This window comes from Mesoplodon bidens (genome assembly GCF_964165515.1).
Source record: "Mesoplodon bidens genome assembly, chromosome: 1".
Taxonomy (NCBI): domain Eukaryota; kingdom Metazoa; phylum Chordata; class Mammalia; order Artiodactyla; family Ziphiidae; genus Mesoplodon; species Mesoplodon bidens.
The window spans coordinates 64,928,558-64,952,067 of record NC_138176.1 but is presented as its reverse complement, the minus strand read 5'-3'; positions in this window follow the sequence as shown (position 1 = coordinate 64,952,067).

The following is a 23,510-nucleotide window of genomic DNA, read 5'->3' as shown; positions in this document are numbered from 1 at the left end:
TTACACTGAGGAAGATTAACCAAAATTGATAAAACTATTCTCATCTTATGGTCTCTATTTTCACTCCTCATAATATGAAGTGATGACTATTCTCTCTACTTAGTGCTTTTTTGTTGTTTTTGTTTTTGTTTTTTTGTGTATTTCACAATATTTTCTCAGGAAAAATTCCCAGAAGTAACATTACAAAGAACAAAGGTGATGAACATTTTAAGAATCTTGACACGTATAGTAAAGTTGCTTCCAAGAAAGGTTGTACCAATGTATACCATCACCTGGAAAGGTTGTATGTCCCAAGAACATATTTGCAGCAGTTACTGCATGAGACCGAGGATGCTAAACTTTGTAAAAATCATATGAACAGCTTGTTAATCTCCAGGTTCCTGACACCACTCATAAATATCCTGTTCCAGTAGGTCTGAAATCGACATCTTTAACAAGTAAGCTGGTGTGACTAACATAGGAATTAGAAAGAATACATGTTGAAAAATACCATTTTGAGATATCTCTAGGGGTGCCTTTTATGCAGAATCTTTTTTTCTATGGCAAATTAGATGTCATAAATCCAGAAACCTCCTGTTTTCATGACATGACAATGTAACAATTCTGACAAATCTACCTTGTGTCTTACCTTGGATCTGCACATTTAACTTTTCCTGGATGTCCCCAAACTAGGTTGATTAAATGATAATTTCATGAGCATAAAGTAGAAATACATCTCTCACCTTTTATTACTTGCTAAGCAAAAATGCTAGTGAATCCAGGTTATCAAGGGCTAAAAATTTTTGGTAGAAAAAATATAGAGAAGAAGAATTGAGTCTTGAGGCATATGGGACTTCAATATATTCTGCATTTAGGAACCATTTCCCCCCAAATATGCCTTCTATTCTTGTCTAACCTGATTCAGTCCCAACATAGTAGGGTATTGGTGGTGAGGAAAGGAGGTGTGTGTCTATTGATCTATGTGAGTCCTCCTCCTGCACTGTGGAATTGTATTTTCTGCCTTATTTCCTTGGTCTCAGTTTGATGATACAGGGGAGACATGGGGCCCTAGTCAGCCAAGTTGCTTCAGCCTCTAATCTGAGGCTTAGATTCAGAGTCACAGAATCACAGAAACATTATCCAATGTTCTCCCATTGGATAATGAAACTCTTAATGCTTGGGAGCTGTCTATGGTCCTGTCTGTAGTGAGGGAGAATGAAGCTAGCCCAGAGAGAATACAAAGCAGGCTTAGGAGATGGAGAAGCAGCTCTAATGGTATTTAAGCTCTTGATTCTGGATGTTCTTTAGGTCTACCTGCTTCTTTCTCCTTTTGATGCCTTAGCTATTTTACAGTGTACCCAAATATCCATGAATAATTTCCCTTCTATTCATAAGGTAATTTGAGTTGGGTTTTGATCACTTACAGGTATAATAAACCTAATTCATGCATAAATACAGTAATGTTTTCTTCCTGAACCTGCAGACAATAACTTCAGGCTTTGTCAAAGAAGAACCAGGAGATGAAGGTGGTGTGGAGGGTGAAAGTACTAAACTTTTGATTTTTCCCCAGTTTTATTGAGATATAATGGGCATATAACATTGTACAAGTTTCAGGTGTGCAACATAATGATTTTATATATATATGTATTGTGAAACAATCAACAAAATAAGTTTAGCTAACATCAATCATTTCACATAGTAACATATTTTTCTTGTGATGAGACCTTTTACATTCTACTCTCTTAGCAGGTTTCAAGTATATAATACAGTATTGTTAACTGTGGTTATGATGCTACACATTACATGACCAGAATGTATCTTGTAGCTGGAAGTTAAGGACCTTTCCATGCACCTGTTGGCCATTTTGTGTGTCTTTTTTGAGAAAAAAAAAAATGTCTTCTCAATTCCTCTGTGTATTTTTTTTTTTTTTTTTTTTTTTTTGTGGTACGTAGGCCTCTCACTGTTGTGGCCTCTCCCGTTGTGGAGCACAGGCTCCAGATGTGCAGGCTCAGCGGCCATGGCTCACGGGTCCAGCTGCCCCGCAGCACACGGGATCTTCCTGGACTGGGCCATGAACCCGTGTCCCCTGCATCAGCAGGCGGACTCTCAAACACTGCGCCACCAGGAAAGCCCCTCTGTGAATTTTTAAATTGGATTGTTTGGGGTTTTTTTGTTATTGAGTTGTATGGGTTCCTTATATAATTTGGATATTAACCCCTTAATAGATATATGATTTACAAATATTTTCTCCCATTCTGTAATGTAGGTTGCCTTTTCAATTTGTTGATGGTTTTCTTCGCTATGCAGAACTTTTTAGTTTGATGTAGACTTATTTTTGCTTTGATCATCCTTGATTCTGGTGTTTGCTAAGTCTTACGGACATAGATTCAATCCTACATCTAAGGTAGAGCCTTGGGTGAATTGCTAACCTCTCTAAGCCTCAATTTTCTTTATGTAATATTGGGATATTTTTCCTCATATAATGATTATGGGGATTCAGTGGAAATTTACATAAATGTGCATATCATGGAGCCAAATACATATTAGGTGCTCCATTTTCCCCACTCTGGGTTGTAGCTGGAGTGTCTTCCTTCAAAATCACAGTTTTGCAGTGTTTATGTCTTCTGGTTCTATAAATTTTGCCTCATCAGGACCTCTGAAACCAAAAATCTCTTATTTTATTTTTATTTTTTCACAGAAAGGACCAGGATTCACTGAAATGCAGGATGGAATGATCCAGCTTTTGAAATGGCTTTGGAAATTTTTCCCAATAATCACTTTTTTTACGTGTGATTCCATCAAAAAAGTCAAGTTTACCTATTGATGAGAATAATTACAGAAAATCTTAAAGAAATAATCTCTTGTTTTGTACCACACTTTATTTCTGTACACTTTCCTAGGCATTATCTCACCGAAGTTTCATAAGGTCCTTCCAAGATAATGTAAATATTATCATTCCCATAAACAGAGGGCAAAATGGAGGCTTCCCCATCCTTTAATTCAGTCAAAATTCATTGGGCCAGGTGTGTATCGGTTGCTGAGGATAGATGAAGAGAGTAATAAGATGTGATCTCAGCCTCCTAAGGCCAAGGTGAAGGATAGACAAACTAATAGAAAGTATAACAGGGGATGATGGAGGAGCCAGGGACACAATGAGGACTCACACTGCAGATGAGCAGAGAAACAAGGTCTGATATAAGTGACTTTGCTTTAGGACCAGAACTAAAGCTAAAGATGAATAGGGATGGCTCTTTTTGATACTCAGTAATTGTTGTCATGGAAGACAGATTAGATACTGTGGGTTCTGGTTAATCTAATTCCACATAATTGTGACTTCTGCCTATAATGGCAATATATTAAAGTTTTTGAGTCAAGAAAACAGAAAAAAAATGTAATAAGCCACTCTTGGCTCTGGCCTTTAGAGGTACTCTTCCAAACATCAGTTTGTTCATCATAATGTAAATTGGAAAGTCAGTGAGATGTGGTGATTAAAAGTGAAGGCTGTGAAGTCATGCTGCCTAAAACCCTAGCTCTTTCAAATACCAGGGAAAATTGCTTAACTACTCTATGCCTCACTTTCCTCATTTTTAATGGAGATAGTGATGGTGCCTACTTCATAGGATTCTTGTGAGCATGAAGAAAGTAATCAATCTACAGCCTTTAGCAGAGTACCTGTTACACAGCAAAAACTCAATAATTTTTTTAGTTCTAGAAGATATAGTAGTTCAGGATGGAAAGGGGTTCTCTGTAGGGCCCAGAACACAGTGGTCCCAGGCTGCTGACCATCTTTTCTTAGAACTTTCCTTGGTTATGCTATGCCAAGGGTGAGAAAGAGCCCCAGGACTGGGTTATTGATTTTAAGAGAATTATTATTATAAGAGAAAAGTAAGATGAGAAAAATGAAATAACTTCTTCTATTCCTACCATCTTATTTCCAAAAAAAAATCTCTGGTCTTAAGACTAAGAATTTAGCCGCTGTAATCTTACAAGTAGAAGCTCCACAGACTCATACCTTAGCTCAAATAGGGTTTCAGAGGATTTCATTAAATCCTTATCTTCTTAGGGATGGATAGCCAAGTAGCCCACCAAAACGTTTGGAAAATCTTTTTGGTCTCTTATTCATTTTGAAGAGAAACTTAATTTAAGAGTCAACTCATTCATAGTAACAGGTCTGATATTAATTAGTAAGACTGATTAGTAGGCAAATTTAATGACCCAAGATGAGAAAGTTAAAATTTAGGGTTTATTTCAGCTAGGTATCACCTAAATGACTCATGTACATCTTGGAAAAAATCTCATTACTCCTTACTAATCACCCTTATCAAACTAAGTTCCTATTTTAATTCTGGCCACACTATCCAACACTTCATATAACAGTTAGGAGTGCAACGTCTACCTATGGAACACCATGATGCTCATCTCTGAGTACACAAGACCACATAAATCTACTTGAGAACTAATTATCAAGCTAATGGCAATTAGAGATACTTGAGCTTCTTTTTCCCCAGGTTCAATTTATCTTTTAGAGGAAAAAATACATGTTGCATCTATTTTCTAATTTAACTTTTCAAATAAAATACATTAGCAAATATTTTGTTCATTTTTTTAAATTTTGTTTTTGTTTGCAGATATATAGCATTTTGTTTGCTGGAAAAACATGTTATGGAACTTGGATTTTCAATCAAAATTATTTCCCTTGAAACCGCAAGTTAGAAGATCTCTTTTCCTTGATATTCATAGCTTTATCAGGAGTATAAACTTACATGTTTTCACTTCCTGATAAAATATTTATGAAGAGAACAGATTCCCTTATCTATCAAATTATATACTCTAATTTAGTACATGCTTTATCTTCTGGAACGGGAGTTTAATTGGCAAATATGGGTCTGGGCAAGTCTCGCAAGATTACTTCAGATTAAGATCTCTGAGGTTTTGCTTTTATGTCAATCTCTGCAAGAAAAAAAAAAATCTGTTCTAATTTTCTCCAAAGTGTTTTGACTTTTTGCAAGCTGTATAACAATGGTTTTATTCAAATTGATGCAAATTTGAAAAGCCCTTGACATTTTCCCTTAACCAGACGTTAAAAAAAAAAAAAAATCCAAGTAGCAGGTGTTGAGTTTTATGCAACCAGCCATCAAATGAGCTTCTTATTTTTCCTTTCTTAAGTTTCCATCAAACTCTGAACCCACTTTACCACCTTGAGAAATAGGCCATTGATCCAGCAGCACATAAAACCAACTGTGTTTTTGCCCTGAAGTAGAGTGTTCGGCAGATGATTCGGTGGCAAATTTGAGGAGCATTCTAAAAAAGACTGTCAAGGACACTTTGGAACAAGGACAACTGTACATCAAATCTTTCCCTCTCTCTTGCTCTCCTGCCCACCTTCAACTATTAACTGGAGATAATGACAACTGAATCTTTTCTGCAAATACCATGAGTGCCATGAGTACTCACATTTACTGCAAAGCCTGTAAAACTCCAACCTTGTGTTTAATAAGGTGGGAGGAGAAGAGAAGGGAAAAGCCCCACCAAGGTAAGAGTTTATAGAATTCATTACCAGAAAGTTCCACTGTGTGAAGTTTATAGACTTGCAGTTTGACGCCTGGTGCCTTTAAGCACCTGTATATATAAGTGTGTGTGTGTGTGTGTGTGTGTGTGTGTGTATAGTTTGTTTGTTTGTTTGTTTTTGTTTTGGTGGTGGTGTTAATTTTTCCCTTTTTTTTAAAAAATCAAAGACTTTATTTTCTGCTTTGCCTCACAATTGAAGGTCTAAGTGTGACTGCCTTCTAATTATCCAGTGTGATTTCCTTGAAAACTTCTAACAACTTTCTTTCATCCTGTTCTTCAAGGATTTGTAAAAGGTGAAAACTCTGGTTTGAGGAGGTGATGTTTGCTATGCATTCATATTTTGTGCCAGGTCAGTTTCTTTTTCAGGCTCAGATAGCACTCTACCTTCTTTAGAGTTCCTCCAAAACCCAACCTTTAAGGTCCTGGATGTATTTTTCCCCCCTTTTTCTTTAAGTTCCCAGTGCACTTTATTTATGCAACTCATTGGCACTCCATCACCTGGCACCATAATTACCTGGGAAGCAGTCTTGGGCAATGGGTGAAAGTTTGGGATTTGGTAGCAAGTAGAGCCATTCTTACTTCACAAGGATCACAACATCCCCATGAAGTTGGCCTTACTATTACCTATCTTTTACTAGTGTGGAAGCATGAGAGGGCAGAGAGTAATAAAAACACTAGCTTCATGGGGATGTTGTGAGAACTAATGGAAATTCACCATAAAACACCATATGTAGTAAGCACTTACTGAATCGTCACTGTTAGCTGAGCTTTGGTTCATCTTCTCAGCTAACCAGAAGTTCCTCCAGAATGGAGACAGCATTTTGACTCTTCTACACTTTTGAGCCAAAAAGGGTAATTTGTGTATATTTCATACTCAACAAATAGTTGTTGAGTGAACAAATCACTGACCTGAAATCTCATTCTCACCTGCTTTCTTTAATGACTGTCTGGCTCAGGAACACAACTTATGTGTTTAATCTACAAGCACACCATCTCTCTTATCTGGTGTTCTACACATTTTTCAAGATACATTACTTCTAGATCAACCTCCCTGACACTTCAGTCTTCCATGACTGTCATTACCTCTGGATTTGATTGTTCTTTGTCTATAGTCTTTGCTATTTTAAATCTATTCTCTATAAGAAAAATGTGTAGCATTCCCCTACTCAGAAGTTTTCAACAAGCAGGGCTCCCTTGTCATCAAGATGGAGTCCACGTTCCTCATTGTGGGATGCAAGGTTTCTTCCATCCTCTGGCCACGGTCCACCTCTCTAACTGCCTCACCTGCTATGACTGTTCATGGTCTTCCAATACTCTTATGTTAAAAAAAAAAATACTTCAATCGCTTTTCTCCCCCTTTCCATAGTATAATACAGAATTTTAATTGACTTGTTTCCCTCACTGCCATTATGGTAAGAACTGATTTTTGTTTCTGGTTGCAAACCCAGTTCCTGATACATAGTAAGAAGTTAAGAAAAAAAAATCACTGAATAAACAATTTGAATATCTTTGGAAAGTCATTTAAGTACACAAAATGCCCTTCTATACTGTGACCTCTAAAATAAGTGTTAGTGTTTAAAAATCTGCCCTGCCTTCATCTTCATTGCCAAGTTCTCATGACAATACCCAGAGAGAATGGCTCATATTCTCAGTTTGTACATTCCTTTTTAATTTCATGTTTTCCCTGAATTGTTTGTTTACATGTGTGTCTTGCTCCTACTAGGATGTGAGATCCTGGTGGGCAGTAACAATATCAAATACCCTTTGTGGTCCTACCCCTAGAAGAGGTGTAACATATCAGAGGTGCTCAGACTGTGTGTTGATTCATTGCTCTGATTTCCAAATAGTGACAGGTTTCCTATTCATGCAGGAAACCAATCTCCAGCAGTTACAAAGCACTGTAGATGGTAATTTGATCATCTTTTACACTCAAGCTATTATGGAGCAATTCATGAAAATCTGCTGATTAACAAGCCACCAAACTGGAAGAGATTGCTATTGGCAAAACTCTTGTTGAGGAGTGGATTTTATTGCCTGGGGGCCTAGAAGACATGTGCCTGGAATATCTAAGCAAGATAGAGTCTTTGAAAGTGTGGATGATGGAAAGACAAGCACTAGGAATGTGCTCAGCGCTGTTTTGAAAGATAAAAGTATAGATGAGAACTGAGCAGAACCCACACTACTTTAAGATGCTAGAAGCATGGTCTGGGGCTGAAAACCTATTCCGTGGGAAAAGCATACATGGAAAAAGTCCTGGGACCGGGGAGGAAGGAGCTTCCTAAGGAAGTGTGTGTAATGGAAAGAACATTGGCCTGGTGTGACACTGACAATCTGTGTGACCTCAGGCAAGTCTGATGACCTCTCTGCGCTCTAGTTTCTTTATGTGCAATAAGGTATTAGAAAAATCAGCAGTTTTCAAATTTTTATTTAGACAAAACCATATACGAAATCCAACATATGAAACAGTTAAAACTGGTATTGTTCTGGTAGATGCTGAGATGGGGCCTGGAAACCCTGCCAGATCTGCTTTCCCCTTCCCAACACCATTCAGAAATTGCCCTTAAAGCACCTTTAAAGAACCTAAGGGCACCTGGGAACACAGTTTGCAAGCCAGTGGTCTACATTATGTCAAGGTCACATGTACATCCAACATTCTAAAACTTTGCAATTCTGTAATAAAATGTCATATTTCTATAATAATAATTATAACAGTAAAAATAATTCCACATACAAATGCACACACATAACCATGCATACAAACAAAATTTCTCACAATGTACAAAATAATTTACATGCATTATTGCCTTCAGTTTCACTTTTGTCCAAGGTAGAATGTGTGGCAGGGGTTTATATTCTCATTTCACAAAAGAAGATGCAGCATTAAATTGTTGTTAAATAAGAAGATGACTATTCTGAGTCTTGATGTGGCTTCTGATAGGCATTAAGTGGATGGCAATTTTTGAAAATTGTATAATATTGAGCACCTAAAGTACAATATATGGGGACATATTAGGCCCTGGAAATACAATAAAAGAAAAAGAGAACCCTGATGTTGAGATATTTGTGGTCTAATGGGAGATACATGCATATAGTCTTATTTCAACATAATAGTTGTTTTAAGGTATAGTCCAGGCTAAAGTGCCACAAACAGAAAGAAGAGAAGGACATACATAGTAGAGTGCTTTCTGTCAGAGATGCTGCCTGGCTTCAGTGTAAGAGAGTAAAAAAAAAAAAAAAAAAAAATTTCAAGAAGGAACACCGGGCAGAAAGGCACCAAGTGTAAAATAACATGATAATGTAAAGTATGAAAGGCAGAGGGGAGACCAGAATGTGAGACAGAGACCAGATATCAGGGTCCAGGATGTGGTGCTAAGGGTTGAAGGAGTGCACATTAAGGTTGATGGGGAGGATTTTAATTGGAAAGTGAAAAGATCAGATTTTCTTTTTTTTAGAAAGGTTACCTTGTCTTTAATGTGCAGAAGGTGTTGGAAGTTTAAAAAATTGAATGTGAGGAGACAATTTGGGAAGTTATTGCAATTATCTAGGAGTGAGATGATAGAAACTAGTTTAAAGCCTTTATTGTTATTTAAAACAAACCAACGAAACAATGGGCAAAACCTCCTACTAATGACTCAGAGAAGGAAAAGAGTCTTGGCCATTTGTACTTCTACCATAAATGTTCAATATCTCCTTATGTGTAGGCTCCTTCCTATCTCTTCAGCCTCTCTCACCTTAACTCAACTCAACACCATAGACCAAAATGCAGCATGAAAGTATTTTTACGTACGGGTAAGAATTTAAGTGATCTGGTGATGAGAGAGTCTTAAGAACCCTAGGGAAAATCACAAAGGAGATGTGAAACAATTTGGTTAAATGTATATTTTTTAAATATCAAAATGCCATGTGCAAAATGAACAAGAAACAACCTCATAAAGTATTTGCCATAAAATTGCAAAAAGAAATATTAATAGTGCCCAAATAGTTCATACAAATCAATTACAAAAGCACTTAACCTCAAGAAGATCAATGGCTGAAGGACTTAAATAGAGAATTAAAGAAGAAGAAAAAATAGCTAATAAATATAAGGATAATATTCAACCTTACTAGTGTAACACAAATGAAAACTGAAGAAACAAGGGAAAAATTGCTGTGTCAAATTGTCATAGCTGTTTAAAAGTTTATTCTCTTATACTAATATTAATGGAGAAGTGATCAAGAACACATCCAAAGTGGGCTCAGGGATTAGGGGAATAGTTCTGTGCAATAGTTCTGGAAAGTAATTTGACATATATATGTATATATACACACATATATGGACAGAGAGTTCTAAGCTAGTTATAACTTTTGAGCCATTACTTTCATAAATAGGAATCTATCCCAAAGAAATACTAGAGATGCCATGAATATATATTCACAATAATATAAACTCCAACACTATTTACAGTGGCCAAAATCTGAAGCATTCCAAATATCTAGCAATGGAAGATTGTGTAAATGAGTAATGGCTTGATGATACAACGACCATTATGCAGTTTTAAAAACTTTAGCTTTAGAATATTTTTATCAAGAAAAGTATCCTGCTATGGTAGCAAAAGGGGAAAATGATACAAAACTTCATATATGCTACCAATTCTAATTATGTATACCTGTGTGTGTGTTTAAAAATATGTATAAATGTTGGTAGATATTTGTAGATATATGAACCCCAAGATCACATCACATATTAATACTCAATGTTGCTGAAGAATGATTTAGAACCATGTGTTTTGCAAAGCTTGTCAAACCTAGCTGACATTTCTCATCTCACATCACAAATTTTGGCTATTGTCTACTTATTGTGCAAGGCAGCAACTTTTGAAAAGTAATGACTTTATTTCTTTGAAAAAAATCATCACTCAGTGAGATGGATGTGACTTTTGGCAGAAATGTGATTGTGAAAAACCCCAGGAAACTTTCTTCACAAACTTGGTGTCTATCGATATGTATATTAAATAACTAAAAAAAAAAACAAAAAAAAACACTAAAATGTTAACAAGGGTGATATACGGGTCGGCAGAGAGAGAGAATCTGTTTTTACTTTTATGATTCTGAATTTTCTTTGAGCATGCACTGCCTTGAAAACAAGAAAATAATATTATGTTAAAGTTATAAAATTAAAGTCGCACTCTATTGACACTTTCACACCTCCGGAGCTTCTCAAAGGAGACAAGGAAGAAGCACAGACGTGTAGTTTGGTTCACACTAGGGTTTGGTTTTACTACCTAGGTTGTGCCATTCGAAAGCTTGGGAAAGATTTCTTTTTCAAATGGAGATAACTCAGAAGTCATTTTCCCGCTCATTCAAAACTTCCCGCACCAGCTACCCCTTTCCCCAGTGCCTTCCCCTCTCCAAGTAACTGCTTATCCAACTCCCCACAGTGACTCCACCCCCCCTCAACAATCGCACTTTCAGAACCTGATCGATCATCTACTCCAGCCCTCCCATCTCACCACATGGACTATTTACATTTGCTGTTGTTGTTGTTTTCTTCTTTTAATTGAGGTGTAGTTGTTTTACCAGACGTGGATAGACCTAGAGACTGTCATACAGAGTGGAGTCAGTCAGAAAGAGAAAAACAAATAGCATATATTAATGCATATATGTGGAATCTAGAAAAAAAGCATGGGCTCTTTAATTGAACTGGCTCCCAGCGCTTGGTATCTCTGTCTGCAGACCCTGATTATGCGGCACCTCACGAATAATCCATGTCAGGATGCCCTCCCTGCAGTCTCCCTGGCCAGACCCGTGATATTACTTGATCCTTCCTCACAGCAAGTCTGCAAAAGTTTCAAATTTGCAGGCAATAATCCTCCAGCCAGGGTGAACTGAGGACATCCCTGACGCCGGGATTGACTGTAGAGAACAGAAAAACATCCTCCCCATACAGATCAGACAATACCTCCCCTGGAAAAGAACAATAATGAAGGGGAAATTATCCATGAATTCACATTGGTTCAAAGCCTACTATGTGCCAGTTACTAATTGTTGTGACATCCCTAAATAGAAAGAATCATATTTATTATCAAAACAACAGAGTGGAATAGATAAAATTAGGTCCCCACTTTACTGGTTAGAAAATTGAAGTTCAGAGTTTAAATAGCTTAGCTGAGGTCATAGAACTGGTAGTGGTGGCCAGGTCTCCTGACTGTAAATGTATAGTTTGCTACAGATAGTAAAGTTCTGTAGGTGGAAAGCAAAGCAATGCATTAATGGAACAAAGAGTTTAACTTGATGCAAATGAGCAAAAAAGACTCTCCAGGAAGGACAGCTAGTGGTCTCCTGCACTAGATGATAAAGCAGATGTGGGGATAGTTGAAAGAGTTAGGAAAACTCCCTTGATCTGTTACACAGATAGATAACTGGGCTGAAGATCACAGGGCTGCTCCTCTTTTACTCCAAGTGATCTTGGAGGAGTCTCTTCACATGGGTCAATGTCTGTCCCAGTGTCCAGCTCAAAATGTTACAGATTTGCTCTAGTATTCTTCTTGCTTTCATAACATTCTATTGAGTGGGGCTCTTTCTGTAGTTAAAGAAACTATAGACTGTTATATCTTCCAAATATATGCAAGATCTGACTCCATTTCATAATCTCATTACTGTCACCTGGATCCAAACCACCATGATTTGCCGGTATTGTCAATAGTTCTTAACTGTTCTCTCTATTTTTAGCCTGACTTCCTTACAGCCCATTCTTACCAGAAATCAGGTGATCTTTTATTTTAGAAAAGTCAAGGTCAGATTATGTAATTCCTCTGCAATGGCTAGGTTCTTTTATTTGTTTGTTTTTGTTTTGTTTGTTTGTTTTCCGGTACACGGGCCTCTCACCGTTGTGGCCTCTCCCGCCGTGGAGCACAGGCCTCGGACCCGCAGGCCCAGCGGCCATTGCTCATGGGCCCAGCCACTCCGTGGAATGTGGGATCTTCCCGGACCGGGTCACAAACCCGTGCCCCCTTCATTGGCAGGCGGACTCTCAACCACCACGCCACCAGGGAAGCCCTAGGCTCTGTTTTATCAGCGTAGAAAGTTCTTCAGTGTCTTAGAAGCCCCTATATCGGGGTTGGCAAACTCTCTGTAAAGAGCCAGAAAGTAAATAATTTTGACCTTGTGGACCATATGGTCTCTATCACAACTACTCAATTCTATCATTGTAATGTGTCTGTGCTTCTGTTAACCTTTATTTACACAGACAGGTGGTAGTCCAGATTTGGCCCACGGTGCCATAGTTTGCTGATCCTTATCCTATAGGATATAGTCCTTGTTTACTCATTTATCTTCCTGACCTTATATCTTATACTCTGGATCACTGTACTCCAACTACACCAGCCTTCTTGCTGTTCCCCACACATGACATGCAATCTCTTGCCCCTAGCCTTCTCTCTCCAAAGAATATTTCAGATACCCAGGTGTCTACATGATTAACTCCCTCACTTCAATCTTGGACAAATCTTAACCCTCTCAGTGAAACTTAATCTAGCAATTTCTCATCTTACTGCCCCAGTGCCCCTTACTTACTGCTTATTGCTCCTTTTTTCCCTTTTTCCATAACATATATCATATTTAAACAAATTATAATTTACTTATTTAACATGAGTATTGTTCACTATCTTTCTCCCCCACCAGAATGTAATCTCTGAGGGTTGATATATTTTATTCATTTATTTAACCTAAATACTTAGAAGAAGATCAGGCACATGATAACTATTCAGAGCATATTTGTGGAATAGAAAGCTGAAAACAACTCTAAAGCTGGAAAAGTTACAAAAAGTTGCAGAATCATCTTGTTAAGATCATCCAACTCCCCTTCAGCTTATCTAAACAGAACTCTAGGGATGCAAGGAGATTGCATTAGACCAAGGAGCTGTTCCTTGGGGAGAACAATGTGACATTCCTCCTCCTCTTACTGTGTTTACCCCACAGAGTTGTTCGAAGAAACTGCTAGTAAAAATTGGGGGATGTAGTTAAGTTATTGCAAAAATGGTCCAATTTATCTCCCTGCTCCCTGAATACATGCCCTTTCATCCTTTGCAAAGTGACTTAGAAGCTGCCTGTAAGAGACGCCCCCAGTGTTCATTGGAGCACTATTTAAAATAATGAAGACATGGAAGTAACCTAAATGTCCATTGATAGATGAATGGATAAGGAAGATGTGGCATGTGTATAAATATATATATATATATATATATATATATATATATATATATATATATATATATATATATGTAAAATGAAATATTAGTCATAAAAAAGAATGACATAATGTCATTTGCAGTAACATGGATGGACCTAGAGATTATCATATTAAGTGAAGTAAGTCAGAGAAAGACATATATCATATGATATTACTTAATATGTGGAATCTAAAAATATTGATACAAATGAATTTATTTACAAAACAGAAATAGACCTACAGACATAGAAAACAAACTTATGGTTACCAAATCGGAAAGAGTAGGGGGAGGGATAAATTAGGAGTTTGGAAGTAATATATACACACTACTATATAAAAAATAGATAACCAACAAGACCTACTGTATAGCACAGGGAACTCAGTTCAATAGTTTTGAATTACCTATAAGGGAAAAGAATCTGAAAAAGAATATATATAAAACTGAATCACTTTACTGTATACCTGAAACTAACAAAGCATTGTAAATCAATTATAGTTAATAAATAAATAAATAAAAATTTTAAAAATGATGAAACCTATCCCCCAGCCTGTGAATCTGCACTAAGCTTGTGATTAGTTTGACCAACAGAATCAGATGGAATGACGTTGTGCCAGGCCTCAAAAGTCTTCTCTGTTGTCCCTCAGAATCCCTCCCAAACACCACATGAATTACCTAGAGATAATTTGCTAGAGAATGAGACACATAGAACAGAGCTGAGTCAGCCCACATGCCCCAGTAAAACATGTAGGAAATCCCAGACAAATCAGCAAAAGCTTTTTGCCTACACATAACTGTCTGCAGATGTATGACGGACCTCAGACAATATCAGAAGACCACCTAGCTGAATCTATTCGAAATTGCCTGCCTGAAGAGTTATGAGTTAAATATTTAATTAAGACACTAAATATCAAGATTGTTTGTTACACGGCCGTAGCTAACTGATAACACATGTTTTTGTAAGAAAGAGATACTGACAACTTACTCCTTGGTTGGTTGGACACAAGCAGAGCTGAAGAAACCCAGCAGCCAAGTAAGGTTTTGCTGGTTGAAAAGAGTACCATGGACATATTTTGGAGGAAGTCTGACACATGTTCCAGTAGTGTGGGGGGTGAAGTGTGGAAACTAGGTTAGGAAACTATGTTCTGCAGGCAATAAAAGCACCAACCTAGGAGGAGTGTAAATTTTTTTAAAAAGGAGTAAGAGATTAAGATTCTAATTGAGAGGATTTCTTAGATCATCTTAGAAGTAATCAATAGATGACACAAAAATCCTAGGTGTTAACACCAGTGTTGAAGGAGGGTCTTGGAGGAGAAAAAAGTGAATGGGATGGAAACCCATGTGGAGGGTTCAGTGATGCACAACAGAAGGAACATCCATGCTTGAGCCAGAGTGGGGGGGGGGAGTAAAGATGTCTAGAAAGGCAGGTGATTGTATACTTAGGGGTGTGGGGAGTTAGGGAGTATGAGAATGAGGTAATTTATATTTGAAAGCTTTATAATCTCAATGAACTGGGTGGGGGCTTATTTTACATGGGGGTTTATTAACTGAGTCATGATTCAAGAAAATGAAGATGATTTGGAAGATTGCTAGGAGTGTAATGAGATCATGAACAAGCAAAATGATTAAGAATAATTAAGCAAAATGATGACAAAAGACACTGCTGGGCTGGAGTACAATGACCATTTTCAGTTTTTCTCCATCATGCTCTGTGATGCTCTGAGTACTTCTTTCAATCACCTAAATTTAAGAAGAAACATTATGGGAAAATGTAGACTTGGAATGCTGCTGGATAGGTGAGACTGAAGACAGGGATGTCATGGAATTGAAGTTGTTATTTTTTTAAAAAATGCAATTTAGATGATCAAAAATGACATTCAGCTTGGTCATGGAACACCTTAAACTTTACAGTCTGAACAAAGTAGAGGCATAAAAGGTCCAAAGGACTATTTGAATCAAGGAACAGAAGTGGTGGGTTTAAGAAAGTAAGAAAATTGTAAGTCGTGGAGACTGAGCAAAGTTTTAATAATAGAGTTCAAGACTTCAGAAGTGGAACAGCTCTGGGTCTTGACATAGTTTGAGGTGTAATCATAGGAGTGACTCTTGGAAAGGAAGTTGAAGCTAAAATTCACTTGAGTTGAAAAGTTTGAGTTACTCAAATTCTAGAGTGTTTCAATGGAAATCTGATAAAATGACAGGAAAATGAGAGAAAGGAAAGGAGATTATAATGTACTGTTTATCCTGCATAATCTAACATCATTAGGCACATGAAAAGTTTCCTAAAAAATGCCAGATGCCTGAAGGGAACTTCTTTTCCTCTTCCTAGCTTCTCAGCAGCAACTGATATTAATGAAATAAATATCTGATAAATGCAGAGGGTGAGAGGTGGAGGAGCTATGAGAGTAGTACCTCAAAACAAACCTCAAGGTGGGGGGCAGTGATACCGCTGAGCAGAAGTTTGCCCATTTCTTGATAAGCAGTAAGGAATGTTCTTTTCTCAGCTCCTGGCTACCCATGTTCTAGGGGGATGCTTAATCCACTACCCCAGATAGAAGGTCTCAAAGAAGAGTGTGCAATAAAGATTTGGGAGAGCAGTGTCCCTCCCCAGTACAAATAAACATCCCACAGAGAGCTCTGTATAGGTCTGGGGCAGAGTAATTTTCTATTTCACCCATATTAAAAGTATTTTAAATGCCCAAGCATAAATTATCTAATGTATACTCATTTTGAAGATGTGATAACTGAGAGTTTCACATCTGTAATCAGATAGGGTGTGAGTCCCAGCTTTGACACCTAGTGGCTATGAGACCCTGGTCAAGTCACTTTCTTATCCCAACTTCAGTTTCATCATATCACATGCTATCAGTCTCGTAGCTGTGTTGAGAATTAAATGAGATAAAGCACAGCCCAGAACATATTAGAACGACTGTTATTAGCAATGTGTCAATATCGATATAACAATAATATTATTATAATTGTCTGAGATGCTACAGACTACCACTGCACATCAAGATAAGAAGCTAGACCCTTTATACTCAGGATAACCATGTCTCCAATCCCTGAAAAATTGGAAACTATTATCTCTTGATTTCCGATGATTGTATAATGTGACACACTTTGTCTATGATAAGTCGTAGAGGCAAAACAAGCTCAGTCTGATGATAAAGCCTAACCTCATTCCACTGCATAATTCCTCCTCTCAAAATAAAAAGTTCGGTTGCTAAAAGGTTTTGTTAATATGCTCTAAGTTTCTGATTCTACATTACTAGCAAACATATGTGATAAAGTTTCATCTTCCTACAAATATGATCAGGGTACCAGTTATTTTAATATTGGGTACCAGTTATTTTAATATTTGAGGAGAGCTGTTCTCAACTCATGAGGTAGTAAAATAGCTACATGGTCACCAGCACAAGTCTTGGAAGAATTCAGCTCTATGAACACCCAATGTGTGCACCATTATTACAGTAAAGCTCTGTGACATTCATGTTCCTTTGGTGAAGCAATTGTTATGTTTTCTGTGCTGTCTTTTTTTTAGGGATGAAGCAAAAGTTTTTAAGAACTTGTTTAATAGATGATGCATATTGAGCTTTCTGTCTATTTCTGTGGACTAGGTAGCATCAGAAATACATTAAATCATAACATGATCAATGCCCAGGGATTTATTTATTTTTCTCCCATGTTGTACTAAAAGAATGGAAAACAAAGCAGAGGGAAAGAGGAGAGCCCCTCTGTTAGAATTAGAAATCTGTCAACCCATCTCAAATAAGGCTATCGCTTTAGCTTTAGGGGAAAGCATTATTACTTGGTTCTAAGGGTTGATATCTGTGAAGGTAAAATAGATTATAAGTTGACAAATAGTATCTCCCAGAATAAACATGAGCCTGTTGTAGCCTGTGTCCTAATAGTTTAACATCAAAAGTTCCAGTTAATGGAGAATAATTTCACAGCACCTTGAGAGAGCTGCGTGACCTTGATCAGTTTCTTAAAGTTCCTGAATCTCAATTTCTCTATCTATAAAATGTGGTTTCTAATACCTATTTGGAAAAATCATAATGGCATTTAATAATAGAATATATAGAAAAGTATCTAACAGCATTTCTAAGAGCTGAGAGACATTTTTTTTAATGGTAATTTTTTTAGCAAGAAGTGCAGAGAAACTCACTCAGCAGGTTTCCTTCTTCTACAGAGATTCAGGGCCTGGCAGTGTCAAGCATATTTTTACCAGTACCCATGGCAATGCAATATACCAACAAGGTCCCCCATTCAGAAAGTGAAGATAATTACCTTTGCTCTGAGATGCTCCTGGGGTCAATATATGAGAATCAATATCAGATGTGAATGTGAATTGAAGATTGTGAGGCAATATTTATTAAATGTAATTAATTGTATTATTATTCATCCATCATTCTTCCAATAAAGATTTTTGTGGTCTTGCTATAGGCTAAGTACCAGAATAGCTGTTGAATGACCAAAACAGTTCTTTCCCTCATGGAATCAGGGTGTAAAACTTGAAAGGGTTGCAAAAACAAGCATATAATTTCACTGGGCCAAAGTGGTATAAAAGGGAAGAGTGGTATGTTAGGGAGGTGGGAGAGGTTGGCCTCATCAAGGGAGGCTAGGAAAAGCTTCCTAAGAGAGTAAAGTTTGATCTAAAATACGATATATATATATATATATATATATATATATATATATATATATATATATATATATATGACAAAAAAGGAAGAATGAGAGAACAAAAACCACAAATGCTTTATGTCAGGGCGCAGCAAGTAAGGTAGAGGAAACTGAAAAATGCCAGTGTTCTTGGTGCTGAGAAATAGAATATTGCCTGTCATATCAGTAAACAAAGGATGTCACAGTCATCAGAGATTGCAGCTATTGCCCATGTTGGGCTGGTGAGCCCTGAGGGAACTCAGGAAGCAAAGAATACCTGCCTTCTAGCAGGCATCAGACTGTAGCCCCACTCCCAGTAGTGAACCCTGAGGAAATTCAGGATGTGAAAACACAGAATCCTGGCTCCAGATAGCTGAGGTGCATATCAAAGGAATGATTTCAGTGAGCCCAGATTCTTGAGTCTTCCCATACATAGAAAAACAGTAAATTCCTTAACTTGAGATATCTGGTTTTCTTTAATTAACAATAATCTTTTGACACTCAGACTACCTGCCATTTGTTGCAAAACTCCTATATATCCTGGCTCCCCACCTCACCTCCTTTGAGCAGTTCTCTCAGGGTTACTCTACTTCACCCAAAACTTTGTCTCTGAGATTGAATTCGGTGTCAGGGTACAGAGGCCGGATTTGGCTTCAGATAGATGGTGGTAAACCAGTTAGGAGGCTATTGTTAAGTAGATGGTAGGTGGACTAGTGCGATCATTTGTGCAATGTTTAGGAGGAAAAATTGACAGCGTTTGGTGATTCATTATGCATAAGAGAGAGAGAAGGCTGTTATCAGGATGATTTCTGGATTCCTAGCTTTCTTAACTCAATAGATGGCTTAGTTTTATAGTGAAATAAAGAACAGTGAAAGAGATTTAATTTTGTTGAGGAATAATGAAGTAATTCATTTTGGGCCATAGGATTGAGAGGCATTTAATAAATCCATGAAGAGATGTCAAGTAAACATTTAGATATGAGGTTCATGATTTGAAAAGGGAGTTATGGGCTTTGAAACGTATATTAGTGAACTGCTTGAGTACAGCTAAAGCCAAGGGTATGGATAGGATCTAACACTCCTAAAGGAGTTAGAGTGAATAAAACTGAATATTGATGACCTATTGATAAAACAGAGGAAGAAAAATAAGCAAGAAGGCAGAGAAGGAATAGAAAAAGTAGTATCTTACCCCTAAGAACACCATAGAGAGTAAGAACTGAGAAAATTTTATATAAAAAGTCACAGTTGACAGGGTCAAATGATGTTGAGAGTTTAGGTAAGAGGAAGACTCTAAAGTAAGACCATTTTATTTCTTGAAAGCAACTAATAATAGACTATGTTTGGAGAGACAAGGACTGAAACCAGTAGAGATTTTATTAGATCACCTTCTATATTAAGCTCCACTTCCATCACATACACACTTGAATTCACCATCCATACATCAAATCATATAGACAGTCCCTGGCAGTAAGGTCATAAAACCAATATTTCAGATTAAAAATCAACCATGAGTTTCCCTGGAACAATATTACATTTCTCTTATACTGAATAAGCATTGGGTCCCCAAAATTTGTTGAACAACTCAATAAATCACTGAAAGAAAAGAGAAGAGGGAATATATAGTTCAGTACCTGTGGTTGGGAATGTCATGATAATTCCATGGCAGAGAAAACCATAATCTTGCTGACCATCTATTGACTCCTCAGGCCCCACCCAAGCTCAGCTCCCCACTCAAGCTCAGCTCCCCACTTGTTGGCAGACAGAAAATCATTGAGGTATTTTACTCGTTTTTTTTCCCACCAAAGTGACATCACAAAAAGTGTTTCTTTTCTTCTATTTGTTTTATCTGCCTTTTTTCTTCCCAACTCTAAATCCTGTTTGTTTTTCCCTAATGCTTATGAATAATCTCCCATATTGTTGGCTCAACCTATAAAATTCATTTGATCCTCATATAAGGCATTATCATTAGCAAAACTTCCTCAACAGCAGAACTTGTGGACTAAGAAGATGTTCTGAATTTGAATTCAAGTCTCCCAAATATCACTAGTTATCATAGAAATCTATTCTCCAAGGTGGCTCCACATAAAATTTCGATATATTTAAAGTCTCTATTCCTCTGAACTTTGGATTCACAGTGTTATTACCGTGAATACAACCTCAGAAACTGTGGTTAGAAGAGAGGGAACCTTGGTGGTTTTTCAGCTACTTTCTGTGTTTTGAGTATTAGAGAAAGCTGGACACTGAAAGAAAAGAGTAAGAGGAGTAGATAATAAAGCACAGTGGAAGAAGATCTGTGTGAGATATAAAGGTGACAGTAAAACCCAACACAAAATTAAATTCTACCTTGGATATAATAATTAACAGCCAAATTAATGTTCTACAGCAAAAACTGAAAATGATCTCCTAGAATAAAACAAAGGGATAAAAAAATATGGTAAAAATTTAGTTTGGAGAAGAGGGAACAGAAACCTGACAAAAAGACAATATGGAGCATTGGAAGTTGCCTTAAGATCAATAAGAAATTAAAGTTTCCTAGAAGAAAGAATATCTGACAATAGAAAGCAAAAAGCTCATGACATTCTAAGAAAATACAATGAATAGGACACTTTATGATTACATTAAAAAGTAATTTTAAAAAATCAAGAAAAAATCCATAACTCTCCAGGGAAGATAACTGTAGGTACTTCCAGAGTAATGAAATTGATATCTCGGATTTTTTGTTCAAGAGAACATAAAACAACAGAGAAAGGCCTGGTGAATTTTTAGGGAAAATGGCCATGACCCAATAATCATTTACCTTAACAAGCGGTCTTTTATGAAAGAGGCACAGAAAATCAACCTCCTATATAAAGGGATGAAAATATGGGCCACTCTTGAAAAAAAAATCATTTAAGCAGTACTCTCAACAACCAATATAGGAAACAAAAATTACTAAACCAAGACGGGAGAAATTGTTTTATAAAATGATTTCTGTTGATTTTTCTATCATAAAAATTATTTTAAAAATAAGATATTTGTACATATTTTTTACTCCAAAAATGATGTTTTTGTAATAGCATGAAAATGGAAAGAAATCTATCATATTAGGGAAATTCATATGAGTAAAAATTAACAGTCATTAAATATAATGTTTTAAAATAGATTTTAATGACATGGGAAAATGCATGATGATATGAAAAGAAACTATAAATACATAGGATATAAACATGTATAAACAGGTTGACTTCAACTATGGAAAGGAAGAGAAGGAGATAAGGTAGAAAAAAAACACATATGTCTTTGTGATACAGTTGAGAAACAGAACAAGGCCAGGGTAGATGGAGAATAGAAAGTAAAGTAGAAGTCCAATTAGAATACTTGTACACTGTTGGTGTGAAGGCAAAATGCTGCAGCCACAATGAAAAACAATATGGAGATCCCTCAAAAAATTTAAAATAGAATTATCATATAATCTATAAATCCCACTTTTGGGAAAATACCCCAAATAATTGAAATCAGGACTTCTCAATATTTTCTTCTTTGTGTGAACGTGGTATTCCTTTAATCAAGAAGTTCAGTCTTGTTCTCTTCCCCTTTAGTATAGGTTGCCTTTAGTGACCTGAATAACCAATAGAATGTAACCAAAGTGACATTTTGGGACTTCCAAGGCTAGATGCAAAGAACCCTGAAGTTTCTGCTTGGGACCCTTGAAACACTCACATTGAGGTAAGCCATTTGTCATGTGAGAAGTCCAACTACCCTTAGAATCTATCCTTCCATACTGTGAGGAAACTTAAGTCAGCCATGTTCAGAGTCTGTGTACAGAAATAGTGATTTCTGGACATCACCAGCTAGTCCAGTCATCCCAGGTGATGTCCCAACATATGAATGGAGAAGTCCCATTGGACTTCAAGCATAATAAATCCTTTCTGTGACTCAGCTATCATATGACTACAGTTGAATGAGAGACACAAAGCAGTAATTGCTCAGCTAAGCCCAGTCAATACACAGAACCATTAGAAGTCATAAAGTGTTATTTTAAGCCACTAAGTTTTGGTGTGGTTTGTTGTGCAGCAGTAGCTAATAGAAGAACAAAAGAGAAAAATCAAGATAAGCAAAACAGAAAAGTATGATCCCCCCAAAACATATAATTTGGAGGATAGAACTTAAAAAAAGCAGGGCTTCCCTGGTGGTGCAGTGGTTGAGAGGCTGCCTGCCGATGCAGGGGACATGGGTTCATGCCCCGGTCCAGGAAGATTCCACATGCCGTGGAGTGGCTAGGCCCGTGAGCCATGGCTGCTGAGCCTGCATGTCTGGAGCCTGTGCTCCACAACGGGAGAGGCCACAACAGTGAGAGGCCCACGTACCGCAAAAAAAACAAAAACAAACAAAACAAACTGATTAACATCCTCAAGAATATGAGGAAATGCATTGCAATCAAAAAAAAAAAAAAAACAGAAAGAAAGAGAAAGCTGTGGATAAAGAGACAATTAGAAAACTGGAAAGAAAAGCTTTTAGAAATTAAAAATATAATTGTCAAAACAAAAAATTCAATAAAGAGTTGAAAATTAGAAAGAGTAAATTCCTCTTCTCCAAATAATAAAAATAAAAATAAATACAAAATGAGGAAAAAGAAATCATAAACACCACTCTTAAGATCCAATATATGACTGAAAGGAGTTCTAGGATGAGAAATCACTGAAAACAGAGAAGAGGAAATTATTCAAGGAGTAACAGAAGGATATAAACAAGAGCTGAACAACATGGAATTTCACTTAAAAGAAGCCAACAATTACTAAATATAGTGAAGTAAAACAACAAATGACCCTCATTTGGATCATCATTAGGAAATATAAAACACCAAGGATAAAAAGATCCAGAAAGTTACCTAAAAAAGAAACAATTAAAATAAACTTTCAGTGAACAAGAGTGGTGTTTCAACACACACAAAAAGCAATGCCTCCAAAATTCTCTTGAATTCTATTATGAAGTCAGCCATATTTTATTGAATTTGATACAGCATTAATTTTAAGGAGCTTTATTATTCTCTATACCACTAAAAATTACAAAAAAGCACTGATAAAAGTGTAAAGTGCCATTGTTTTTATAAGATGTGTA